Source organism: Mesocricetus auratus, unplaced genomic scaffold, assembly GCF_017639785.1.
Source record: "Mesocricetus auratus isolate SY011 unplaced genomic scaffold, BCM_Maur_2.0 Super-Scaffold_100025, whole genome shotgun sequence".
Taxonomy (NCBI): Eukaryota; Metazoa; Chordata; class Mammalia; order Rodentia; family Cricetidae; genus Mesocricetus; species Mesocricetus auratus.
The window spans coordinates 15,981,506-15,994,960 of NW_024429206.1; the positions used below are offsets into that span (position 1 = coordinate 15,981,506).

At 55.6% G+C, this 13,455-nt stretch overlaps 1 protein-coding gene across 20 annotated transcripts in view; it reads right to left on the bottom strand.

Moving 5' to 3' along the window:
• The window catches only part of Ncor2 (nuclear receptor corepressor 2), a 159,201-nt gene extending 153,267 nt beyond the window's left edge, over positions 1-5,934 (bottom strand). For 12 of the 20 annotated variants that reach the window (XM_040731477.1, XM_040731479.1, XM_040731485.1 and 9 more), the window contains exon 1: positions 5,860-5,934. The gene's annotated coding sequence lies outside the window, so the exon portion shown is untranslated. The remainder of the gene's footprint in view (positions 1-5,859) is intronic. The other 8 variants (XM_040731493.1, XM_040731491.1, XM_040731488.1 and 5 more) reach the window with 2 other exon arrangements.
• Positions 5,935-13,455: the final 7,521 nt, after the last annotated feature.

A 13,455-nucleotide genomic window follows, 5' to 3' on the forward strand; every position in this document is an offset into this window, starting at 1 on the left:
TCAGTGAGACCACTGTGCTTGTGTCACCGCGTGCCACCAGCGCATAAAGGCAGAGCCACCCACGCATGGTTCACTCCAGCTGCCTGCTAAGCCTGGAAAAAGGGAGGCAGGAAGGTGTTAGGACCTTGGCTTGGCAGAGCTGCCGGACTCACAGCGAGGCCCGAGGCTGCACACAGCCACTACACCTGCTCTAGGAAGAATTCCAGGCTCTCCAGCCACACTTCCCACAGGCCTGGGCTCCCTGTGCCACCGGCTTCTGGCTTCTCTTATCATTAATGATCAAGTTCAGCACAGTCTGTCTTCTCAGCTAACCTGGAGGCCGAGGCAGGAGGAAATTCAAGTTCAAGACCAGCCTGGGAAACTTTGTGAGAGCCTGTTTCATAAATAAAAAGGTGAAAAGTAAGTAGGACATGGCACAGTTGACAGAGAACTTACCTAGAATGGACAAGGACCTGGGTTCAATCCTTGAGGACTATAAACTAAAGACACCGTAGAACAGAGATTCTCAACCTGTGGGCTGTGACCCTTTGGGGGGGTCACATGACCCTTTCACAGGTGTTGAAGACCACCCGAAAACACAGATCTTTTGTATTACGATTCATAACAGTAGCAAAATTACAGTTGTGAAGTAGCAACGAAAATAATTTTACGGTTGGGGGAGGGTCACCACACCACGACAAGCTATATTAAAGGGTCGCCGCTTTAGGAAGGCTGAGAACCACCGCTCTGGTTCCCAACCACTACTAACTTCCCAACACCAGAGATTGGTGGGAAAAGGAGGCCATGATTCGGGTACCAAGACCACAGCAGGCTGAGAACCAGGGGAACATCAAGCCACGCGTAAGACAGGCAGCCCTCCAGGACAGCGTGGAGCACGGAAAGCCTGCTAACGGGGAGGTGCCAGCCTCGCTCCTACAGCCAGCTCCACCCCAGTGACCACTGTGCACAACCAGACAGCCACCAAAGCTATTTAGGTGAACTAAAATTAAATAAGCCACCTGCTCAGCAGCTGGGTGCTCTGGGCACAATGGGAGACTGAACAGTGCAACACACGGGAAGTCATGGAATGGTCTTTCCAAAACACCCCGAAGGCAACCCAACTGTCAGGGTGACGGAGGGAGGGCAAGCTCCCATAAATACCAGAAGGCACCATCCCCACCTTCATCTCCACAGCCCTCTCCCATCCTCCAAGCCACTATTGATCCCCAAGCAGGTTGATTACAGGTGGGGGGAAAACCTCAGTTCCCAGAGCAGAGAGAAGCAGCTGAGCTCCCAGAGCTGAGTCACCAAGCAGGGAGAGGGAGGAGCCCTGAGTCTCCTGGGGTCAAGGGAAGACACCAAGCCAGTCAAACAGACACTGGAGGAACCTACCCAGCAGCCCCTCAGGGAGGGAAGATTCCAGACTTGCCTAGTACAGAGGAGGTCATGGGTTCAACCCCAGTACTACAAAAAAAAAAAAATAAGTAAGTTAATATTTGCAAGGAAAGAAAAAAAGATGGAGAAATGCATCCCGTCCAACCAAACAACAAGTACAAAGGACATGAGACCCCATGACAAATCAAGTCTGTGCTCTCCCACTGGGAAGCTACATCCAATGACAGCACATCCGAGCCACGTATGGTCACGTGTGACCCTCCTGAGGGTAAGCACCCAAGTGGCAGTGGTGGCAGCAGTAACGGACACGGTGGTAGCCCCATCTTACAGATGAACAAACCAAGGTTGGGTGACAATGCTGCAGTGCTGGGCACCAAACCTCAGCCTCTGCAATCCCCGCCCGCTAGTTCCCGCTGGTGGAGGGCAGGGTTCCAACTTGACAGATGAGACCTACAAGTCCTATAGGCACCAGTCTGGGCACACCACTGGGGAGCCAGAAAAGACTATCTGCGAGTTTTACGGATCAGGCTGCCTGTCCCCTGTCATGTTTCCATGATCCTTCAGGCCATCTATGCACCAGAAGGTCATGACCAGCCAAGGGCCCAAGGACAGGGCAGTCGGGAGTGCCTGCACCATGCTCTACCATAGGGGTGGAGGTGACTTCACTCACCAGCACCATTGGCACACAGTTCCCCTGTGACCTTGGGCCAACTGCACCCTCTGACCTGTGGCTCTCATGAGCAGGACCTCTACAAGCACAGGGATGTCCCCAAGCAGATTGCCCGGGGAGACACCGAGCTGAGCACCCCAGGCTACAGGGCTCCTGGCTTGCAGCTTTCTGCCCTGTTAGACACCATGCTAAATAATTCAAACCCCTGTTTTCATTTCAAAATAAACACAGCACTGTCGCCAAGGCAGATGCCAAAAATTTGCATGAATGTTTGAGATAAAATGAGACTTCAAAGAAATGCCAGCCTGCCGCTGGCACCGCCCCCCTCTCCGAACCCTGGGAGAATGAGTCCCCAGTCTCCAGGCTGCCCTCCTCCCTCAGCCCTGCAAAGTGGCAGGTGCCACACTTTATGAAAAAGGTCGGTTCCTGCTCCCATCCTCCCTGCAGTCAGGCAAGGCCAAGGCTGTGTGCTGTGTGACCCATGAACAACCCAGGTGTTAGCCCCAGCTTCCAAGGTCAGTCACCAAACCTCTCTGGGCATCTGTGACACCATCCTATAAAATAGGACAGTCACATCCCCACAGCACACCTCGGAAGATTCGGCAAGATCCGTGCCTAGTGCACACACAAAGACACATTCTAAATGCTGGCACGCACAGTTGAGTGCTTTCTGATGCTGGCATGCACACAGTAAGCGCTTGCTGGATGACAGCACACACAGTAAGCGCTTGCTGGATATCACCCTTTTGCTACCGCAGTGCAGATCTGCCAGCTCAGAAAACGGAATTCACCTGGCACACTGTAAAGTGGATTTCCGGTCAGCCTCCTCCTGGGAGACTCACCTGACCCTTCCCAAGCTTCTTTTCCTCTCCAGGGAGGTGGGTTTTCTGAACCACCCTCGAGACGGCCTGGCTTTGTGTAGCCCTGCCCTCCCCAGACAGCTGCCTCAGCTCACAGACACACACACACAGACACACACAGACACACAGACACACAGACACACACATACACACACACCCTATCCTCTGGGCACCTTAAGCAAGCTGACACCTTGAATCGAACTGTCCCCAAGGTATCACCTGGGGAGGCTGCTATATGGTATTGGAGACACGAACAGAAAACAGAGCAGGGAAAAACACACAGGGGAAGAGAAGAAAGAAATCCAGTTCCAGCCCCTGGTGATAGATGATATAGCACGTGGGATGAACCAGCTGGTTAAACTGGGTGGTGAGAGGGTGCCGCCCCTTCTCGGAGGTTAGCACCAGGCTCCCCACCAGCAGTGTTGGGTGGGACCCAGCTAGAAACAACCAGTTCATTTCCAGCCAGGACTCCAGGGTCCCTGTGGAGAAGGGGATGTGCAGTGCAAGCACCTGCTGGCCCAGAACAATCCCAGACCCAGTAGTGTCGCAGCTCAGTTCCTGTTTGCGGAGCTAGGAAACCTTTACCAGGAGGCAGGAGTATTCATGGGGAGAAAAGAAGGGATTAAGCCAGGAGCCCTCACTAAGTGGGGGAGGGGCACAGCCCCAGGCGGGGTCTCCATCCCTCACCGGGGCCTGACAGCCACATTACCACGGACATGGGTTTATCAATAGTATTGATTCCTGGGCAAGCGTAAATAGCTCCGTGGGAAGAGGCCTGGTCTGGACACACACTGCCACCCCCACGTCTGGACCTGAACACCGCAGGCTCCCCAGTCTCCCCAAGGCAACAGCGGTCAATTTCCAAGCAGGGACATGGCAGGAATGCAGGGAAGCTAGGCAGTACCCAAAATGCCCTCACTACCCCCCCTCCACCGATCTGCAGCTCACATAGCTGTCAACTGTGTTCAATGGGCTGAGGCCTGGCCCTTCTCCATCCGGGGACCTCCTCGTTCAGACACACCGTCCCGCCCCCCCCCCCCCCGTCCCCAGCTCCCAAAGGTGGGGCAGACACTCCCCATGGGTTTCACCAATCCGACTAGAGTAAGGATGAGAATCCGGAAATACAGTAGTCATAGTAACCTATCCAAGGACCCTCTCTCTACACAGACTCGGTTCACGGAAGCACCCCAGACCTAGGAACTGTTTTCACCCTCATTCTGCCGAAGAGAAGACGGAAAGCACAGACAGGTGAAGTCATCTGCCCCCCATGACAGTCAGGCACGCCAAGATTCGAACCCAGAAACTGAGCTGCAGAATCAGCAAGAACGCTAAGGCCTCAAGCCACTTCAGGCTCGCCTCGGCCTCCCTGACTATTCTGCCCCCTCCTCAACAATTAAAAAAAAAAAAAGAGGCCACCCACGAAGTCCCCAGCAGTGGCCTGAGATGCCACCCTACACGCGCGCCTGGCCTCTGAGCCCTTTCATCAAAGCAGCCGCAGGGCCCAGAGCTGGATTCAAAAGGGCAAAGTCAAGGCCACCCTAAAACTGCCCACAGAGCCCCCAGGGATCCTCTGACTCCCCACTCCTACCTCCCCCCTCACACATCCCTCCACCAAATCTGCAAAGAGGGAAAAAAAAATCGTAATCGTAATAAAACCAGTTCTCACCAACAGGGGGGAGGAGAAGGGGAGGAAGGGAGGAGGCTGAGACCGAACGGATCCGCCCCCGCTGCCTGCACCAGACTCTCAGGGAGGGCGCGCGCACGCGGGCGGGTGGACCTGGCTGCCCGAATAAAGCTACAATGTAAAGATTATGCAGCCGCCGCTGCTTAGCGCCCCCAGTTCCTGGGGCCCCGGGGGCCGCCTGTCTGGACGCCCGCCCCGCTCTCCTCCCGCAAGGTCGGGAGGGGAGGAGGGGAAGCCGCTTCCCACGCGCGTCCGGGGGCGCTGGGGCTCCGGGCTGCCCCGCTAGGCTCGGATCTGCAACTTCCCAAACTAGTGGCATCCGAAGTATCCGCACCGCCAAGGGGAGGGAACAGGAGGCGGCGCCGCGTCACCGGAGGGGGGGGCGCGGCCGCCCACAGGATCCTCGGCTGCCCAGGATGCGCCACCCCCGAGGGTCCCAGATCCTGGCCTGCGTCACCCCAGAGTCCCCGAGGCATGCTGCCCGGGAGCAGCCCCAAGTCTTCGGGCTGCGCCATCCACCCCTGAGAATCCGGGTCCACAGGCTGCGCCACAACGAGAGGGTCCACGGGTCCTGGCCTGCTCCATACCAAAAGGTCCATCAATCCTCAGGCTGCGCCACCGTGCAGGGTCCCTGGGGCCTGGCCTTCAGCATACCGGAGGGCACAGGGGTCCTGGCCTAAATCGCCCGCAGAGTTCCCGGGTCCTGACCTGAACCACCCGGGAAGGTCCCCAGGTCCTGGCCTGCACCTCCCTGCAGGGTCTCCGGATCTTCGCCTGTACCATCTCAGAAGATCCCCAGGTCCTGGCTTGTACCACCCCAGAAGAGTCCCGGGGTGCCGGCCTGCTTCATCCCAGAGGGTCCCGGCCTGCACCTCCCTGTAGGGTTCCCCAGTCCTCAGGCTGTGCCCCCCCCACCGGATTCCCCAGGTCCTCAGGCTGCGCCACCCCGGAGGTACCCGGGTCCCGGTCTGTACCGCCTGAAGGGTCCCCGGTTCTTGGCCTGTTCCATCCCGCAGGGTCCCCGGTTCTCGGCCTGCTCCATTCGGCAGGGTCCCCGAGTCCCGGCCTGCTCCATCCCGCAGGGTCCCGGGTGTCCGGGTCGCGGCCTGCACCGCCCTGCAAGGTCCCCGGAGTTCCCGAAGTTCCCGCGCCCCCGCGCGCGCCCCGACGCGCCGCCTGTCCCCTCGAGGGCGCCAACTCCGCCGCGTGCGCCGCCCCGGCCCGGAAGCCACCCGCTCCCCGCCGCCCTCCGCGCACTCGGCCCGACTCACCTCGCCGGCGGCGGCACCGGGCGCTGGCGCCGGGCGGCAGCGCCGATCGGGCTCGAGGACGCGGCGGGCCCGGGCTGGGAGCCTGCGGTCTCCGCCCGCCGCGCTACGACGCGGGGCCCGGGCGCGCGAGCCGCTGCGGGGCGCGCATGGCGGGCGCGGGCGGCTGGCGCGGGGACGGGGGATGCGGCCCGGCCTGCGCTGCCCGCGGCTCCGCTCCTGGCGGCGAGGGGGCGGGGCAAAGGGCGGGGACTCGTGGAGGCCCGCCCCAGCCGCTTAAAGGGCCCGCGTGCACGCCTTCCAGGCCTGCGCACCCCACCACCGTGCACGCACCCGGCGAGCAGCGTTTCTGGCCGGAGGAAGGCGGAGCAAGCGCTCCCCGCCCCCTCCTGCTCCGCGAACCCCAGAGACTTCACGGGAATCGCGTTTCAGCTATTAAATTATAACTCAGGAGTGTCCAGGGGATGCGGAGATGACGCCCCGGGGAGGGCCACCCACGGAGCCCTCAGAGATGTGTGCAGATGCTCAGCGACAAGCTGGGCCTCGCCAGGGAGATCAACCCTTGGGGAACGCTCCGCGGGCCACAGCCAGTGGCTAACAGGTTCAGTGACTCGTATATGAGATCCTGGAGAGGCCCACGCATACGGGTCTCGCTGCGGTGCCCTGTTACCGGGGCTCCATAACGTCCTAGAGTCAACACCCATAGCGAATTTTCCAGGACGCGTGCATAGGCTGCGCTCTGAGCCAGCGGTCCACCCTTAGACACATAACCAGGACCACTACCACTTGCCCACTAGCTGCAGGGGCTCACTGACACACCTCACAGTGGGCCCTCTCAGCCTTAGATCTTAGCAGCAGCCAGGCAAGGGAGCCCAGCCCTGCAGCCGCCTCCTCCCTCCTCTTCTGCTTTCCCTAGACGCGTTGGAGAGTTTGATTTTTTTTTTTCAATTTAACTTTCCTTTTTTGGAGTGAAGTCTCAGCAGATTCGGTTCTGCCAACAAGAGAGCCTCTAGGGAGCAGGGGAATGGCTGTGGCTGGAGTGCGGTTGCCAGGGCAGGGGCCTCTTCCTCAGGGGTGCTGGGGTTCCTGCACCCATGCAGCAGGTTCCCTCTCCACCCCTGAGCTTTGAATAGGGTCTGGGGCTTGGGGAGGGGGGCAGATGGTGGAGGGGGAACCGAGTCTAAGAGTGGAAAAAAAGGAAGTGTACCAGTGGGCGGGTGCCCTTTGGAACAGGAGTCATAGGTCGGGCACACGCCCATCTTGTTTCGCCCACTCTGTGTCTGCCCGGCTGACGGTGAAAAAGCCCAGAAACCAGACCTGCAGAAGGCCAGCTGGACCTGCCTGGGGGAGGGAAGAGACGAGGCTAGCCCTCCATCTGTCTCCAGCTTTCCTACTGGTGCCCTGGAGTCATCTAGGAACACCCCCTAATTTCATCTGTTCAGATTTTTCTCTTAGGGAGGAAGAGTTGGGGTGTCTTCCTACTCCCCCCCCCCGCTTTTGCCAACCTCAGGCACTGGAGGGAGGGTCAGGTACGCTGTCAGGGAGAGGGTCAAGTGAAGACCAGGGTTCCCTGCCAGGATCCTTGGAGCAGCTTCACCCCATAATTCTCTGTAAGGTAAAACCACTGAGGCCAGAGGAGGGCACTGCCCTCCCTCGCCAGCACTGGTGGCTTCTTTCCACAGTGTCCTGCTCTAAACTGTGGAGCCCTGTCCTCCTGAGCCACAGGGAAGGACAGACACTCACTCTCCACAAAGTCCTGGCTGAGTCGAATGCTAATTCCCTGTGACCTAGCAGTAGGCCCAGGCCTGAGAAATGAATCTGCCCTGCCCAAGTCCCCCAGCCACAAATTCCTAACGGGTGCTCCCATGTGGGCCCTAGAGAGACATGCTGGCAGCAAGAAGCCAGCACACTCATCTCTGCACACTGGCACCCCGACAGCTACTTCCCTCATAACACTGCACCCTGTTAGCTACTGGGCTCTTGGGGGTGGGAGGAGGAACAGCCTTGGGGATCTAAGGACAGCAGATGGGAAGGCAGCTAGCTTCAAGCAACTGCTGAAGAGCCTGAATTCCAGAAGTGGCTCAAGGATATTCTGCATTGTATCCAGTCTGCTAATAATGCCCCATAACCACCAGAGGCAGGGGCTGCAGCTGTGGTTCAGTGGTTAGAGCACTTGCTTAACACGCTGCAAACCTGGGTTTCAGGAGAGGCGCTGCATATGCCAAGCATGATGGTACACACTTGCAATCCTGAGACTCAGGAAGTGGAGGCAGGAGGATCAGGAGTTCAAGGTCATCCTTGTCCAAATAGCAAGGTCCAAGCCCAGCTTGGAGACTTGAATCCATGAGACCCTGTCTCAGAAATACACTACAAAGTTGGGGCTGGAGAGATGGCTCGGTGGTTAAGGGCACTGGATGCTCTCCCAGAGGACCCGGGTTCAATTCTCATCACCCACATGGTGGCTCAAAACCATCTGTAATTCCATTTCCAGGGTGTCCAGCAAACTCTCTGTCCTTTGCAAGAGCCAGGCATGCCCATGATACACAAACATATATGTAGGTTAAAAAAAATAAAGTAATTTTTTAAGAAGTAAAATAAATGAAGGTGGGGCAGTGGTGGTGTACACCTTTAATCCCACCACTCACTCTGGAGGCAGAAGCAGGCAGGTCTCTGAGTTTGAGGCCAGCCAGGTCTACAGAGTGAGTTCCAGGACAGCCAGGGCTACAGAGAAACCCTGTCTTGAAAAAAAAAAAAAGTAAAATAAATGAGTCTAAGTGAGAGCCTGATCTGATCTGATCTGGTGATCAGTCACTCCAGATACTTGGGGGACACAGGAGGATCACAGGTAGGCAGGCAGCCTGGGTAGGTTGCAGAGTAAATTCAAGGTCAATCTGGGAAACTATCTTAAAATAGAAGAGGAGGGGAGGTAGCTCAGTGGTTGGAAGAGTGTTTGCTCAACATGTGTCAGGCCCTACCTTCAACACCCGACAACATAACAACAAAAATAATTCTAGACAAATAAGTGCATTTCTGCCTTCTGATCATCCTATCGTTTCTCACTGAGGGCTTGACAAATTACTCGAGGTCATTTGCACGTAGCGCTCCTCAGCCAGCCATCTTCAGCCCCACCCTCAGGTAGTTCCTTCAAAAGCCCTTCACCGACCTCCTGTCTAAAAGCCAGCCCCAACGTGTTTTCCAGTTCAACACCTGTTCATTTCCTTCATTCTTCACCTGAAGCTCCCGTGGGCATTTGTCACGTAGATATTGTCAGTAAGAGCCCAGACTGCATCTGTTTAGCTCTCTGCTGCATTCAGGGCATGTACCAGACACGTAAGGTGGGCTGAGAGCCCTGCTTGATGGCACAGGCCTGTCACTGTCACCCCACCGCTCCGGAGGCTGAGGCTGGGGAGGGAGTTCAAGGCTAGTCTGGGACACACAAAGATGCCCCACCCTAAAAAAGAAAGTTTAGGGCCTGGAGAGGTGGCTCAGAGGGTAAGAGCACTGGGTAGTCTTCCAGAGGTCCTGAGTTCAATTCCTAGCAACCACATCTGTAAGTTGATCCCATACCCTCCTCTGGCATGCATAATAAATAAATAAATTTTTAAAAAAGAAAGAAAGTTCAGGGAAGGAACAAGTACATGAATAAAGAAATGAGTGGATTGGAGAGCAAGAGGAGGCTACTATGCTACTACCCTGGAAATTCAGGTGATAAATACTTGAGACCTGGGAGGCAGAAGCTGGCAGATCTCTGTGAGTTCAAGGACAGCCTGGTCTATAGTGAGTACAAGGACAGCCAGAGCTACACAGAGAAACCCTGTCTCAGAAAACAAACCAACAAACAAAAAAGCACTTGATTTTTTTTTTCCAGAACTTGTCTCTCTGTTGTATTTCATGATCACTCCCAGCTGTCCATCATTTCAACCCCTGGGCGGGGGAGGTGTCCTCAGACAATGGCCTACACCTCCAGTAATCTACTCAAGTTGACAGCTCTCTCTGCAGTCAAAGCTGTTAGATGAGACCTCTGGTTCTCCTGGGCTAATCTGGAGAAGCCAGCATGGCGGGCTCAGAGCTCACCGGAGACACTAGAGCTCTGGCCTGCCACCCCAAGGACCAGAGCTAGACATCACAGGATATGCAAAGGGTCTGTGGTATGCTGTCTGTAATGAAAGATGCCAAAAGGCCTGGGGTCAGGTCTCATGCTCACACAGAACTGGATCTTCAGAAGACTCTAACCGTGCTAGCAAGCTGAAAGTCCTCAGGCCTGATAGGATCAGCCAGCCAACCCCAGTCTAGAGAACAGTCCAAAGCCTGCTACATAGCCCATACGTGTCCCCAAGCCTGAGGACACGCTCCTTCACATCCCATGTTAAGCAAACCAAATACAAAATGACTTACGAGAGAGTGACTGCAATACCTGCCCAGCCACCCACCCCACCCCTGCCACCCCCAGAGCATAGGCATCAGCTAAAGGGAAGTGAAGCCCTAATTTCTATCATTTCCTACTACAAAGTAGGCACTTGCTATGTACCAGGGTCCTGTGACTGCAGCAGTTGAGAACAAGCCTACAGTGGGGTGCTCAAGCCACAGGGTGATCCTTCCTTCTGTCCTCACAGCCTTTCGAGAGCGTCTCTGAGGATGTGGTTTGGAGTCCCCAGCCTCCACACACACACACACACACACTCCACCACAAGAAACTGCAATGTCACCCGCTTCCGCGTCTGTCTGGACTTTATTGGTGGCACTGCCAGCATTTCAGAAGGAGCTGAGCAGGCAACCGTGAGGACCACAGTGCCATGGTCCTGGCTGTCAGGGGCCAGGGCATCCAGAGGATGCCTCTGCTGGCATCTGGGACAGCAGGAGCCCAGCAGGTCACATGCACTGAGGTCTCATGCAAAAGCCCCATACTCAGCATGCAAAATCAGGGCTGGATGATGGAATCTGTATGTGCCTGTTTATGCAGAGACTTCTGGAAGGATAGTCACTAGCCCCAGGTACCTACCATGCGCTGTGACCTTCCTGGAAGGACAGGCAGGTACTTTTTTGTTTTCTTTTGAACCAAGGACTTTGAACACATAGGTAAACAGCCTTCCACAGGACTACATCCTCTGCCCCACGTGGCATATTTAAATATAAGTAAGTATACCAGAAGCCAGGCTAGGTGGCTTGTGCTCTGAGAAAAAGGGGGTAAAAAGGAATCAAGAAGGCAGAGCAGCCGGGCGATGGTGGCGCACGCCTTTAATCCCAGCACTCGGGAGGCAGAGGCAGGCGGATCTCTGTGAGTTCGAGGCCAGCCTGGTCTACAGAGCGAGTTCCAAAGCTACACAGAGAAACCCTGTCTCAAAAAAAAAAAAAAAAAAAAAAAAAAAAAAAGAATGCAGAGCCGTGTGCTGAGGGGGTGTGAGGCCAGCCCTGGAACAGCCCAGACGGCCAAAAGAACAGGTTGTGAGGCCTGCCAGTGCAAAGGCCCTGGGGTAGACTAGGAACAACAGAGAGGCTGTGAAGTCTGGGTTGCAATCAGAAAGGTCACAGGAGAAACTGATGGCAGGACAGGACATCTGAAGGACCACAGGGATGCAGCTTTGCTCTCTTGGGTCTCAAGGACGTCGGAGGGACCTGGAGGATGATGGGGATGGGGGGGGAGGGCAAGAACAGAGAAGCAGGGACTGGGGACAAGACCGGAGGGAGGGAGAGTCTGGCTTCCTTGATATCCCACGATGCGTCGGGTCATGAAAACTCCTGTTTTTCTCCCGGCACAGACATCTGTTTTTAAGCACACTGTGTGTGTGTGTGTGTTTCCTTGGGTCTGGAACTGCTGCGAGAGGCAGGCTCCCCTAGCATCTTTGTACCACATTCCCGGCTCCTCGGCTTCCTGGGGAATGTGGGGAATGAGTCCCTGGGTGGCCTGGCCTCCCCACTGGGCCTGGGAAGGCAGCTTCACAGTTGATGGAAAGCCCCCTCCCCCACCCCAAACCTCCAAAGGGCCTGGCTGGTTACTCTGCCTTGGGGCCCAAAGCAGCTCAGAGTAGACACCTACAGAAGAACCATCTAGAGCCTGAGCCCAAAGGAGGTGGGGCGGCATACTCGGGAGGCAGAGGCAGGCTGATCTCTGAGTTCGAGACCAGCCTAGTCTATAGATCGAGTTCCAGGACAGGCTTCAAAGCTACACAGAGAAACCCTGTTGTAAAAAAAACAAAAAGACTGAATCAGAATCCAGAGGCTAGGCAGGACATGCCCATGGGTGTTTCCTCTAGCCTCTCCTGGCTACCCTTGGACCAGATCTCTTTAAGAGTCTGGAGGCACCAGGTGGTGGTGGTACATGCCCATAATCCCAGTACTCAGGAGGCAGACACAGGCAGATCTTTGAGTTCGAGGCCAGCCTGGACTAAAGAGTGAGTTCCTGGACAGCCAGGGCTACACAGAGAAACCCTGTGTCAAAAAAAAAAAAAAAAGAAAGAAAAGAAAAGAAAAGAAAAAATTACAGGAGCTGGAAGCTTCAAGCCTGTCCTGTGGCTCGGCAGGGCCTTCCAGATATCCCAAGGATCTAAAAGCTCACTAGGGTAATGGAAGGTCACAAGCCCCACCCCACCCCCAGTCCCAGAAAGGGGTCATGTAACAAGAAGCCATCCAAGATGGATAGGACCCAGATTCCAAGGGGACACATCTGGGCTTTACCCCCAGCTGATACTTCATCATGCCATTCTGCTAATAGAGACGAAGCTGGCCTGACTCCGGCACAGGGAAGCAGCCCTCTGGCAAACCGGGGAGGGGGTAGCAGGATGGCGAGCATGCCCCATCTATCATCCCCGTCTGTCTGTCACCGGCCCTTTGAAGTCACTGGATCTGTTCTGCAGGCCCCTCACCTTGAGGTTTTCTGAGAGGAGCTGTCTTCCAGCCACCCATCCTAACACAGGGAAGCAGTGGTGTCTTACATCACATGGACATCCCCTGGGGACAGGCCCTGGCTCTGGGCTGGTGAGTAGGTACTAGCCTTACTGAGAGGGCAGCTTCATGCCTCTTTGGGGCTATAGCCCCCTGAGGTCCGGAGGCCACATAGCATCTTCAGAGATGCCTCTACTGCATAGAGCTTGGAGGGTGTCGGGAAGTACACACAAAGACGGAACACCGGTGAAAGCGCCACCGATGGCTGCCTGGAAGGCAGCTACCCAGGGATCTCGATGGTTCAAAGAGTGGAGTGATCTAGGGGTGTCTGGCTAAGGAGTTGATGTTGAAGATGGATATCCAGCCTTCTGGATGGTGGTGGCAGGGGACTAGGCATGCTTGGCTGTAGATTCTGCCTAACACTCTCTTCTTTCTTTCTTTCTTTTTTTCTTTTTCTTTTTTTTTTTTTTTTTTTTTTTCTTTTTTTGGTTTTTTCGAGACAGGGTTTCTCTGTGGCTTTGGAGGCTGTCCTGAAACTCGCTTGGTAGTCCAGGCTGGTTTCGAACTCACAGAGATCTGCCTGCCTCTGCCTCCCGAGTGCTGGAATTAAAGGCATGTGCCACCAACGCCCGGCCTTTCTTTCTTTCTTTCTTTCTTTCTTTCTTTCTTTCTTTCTTTCTATAATATAAAAATTTATTACTGTGCTTTCACTGTCAGAAT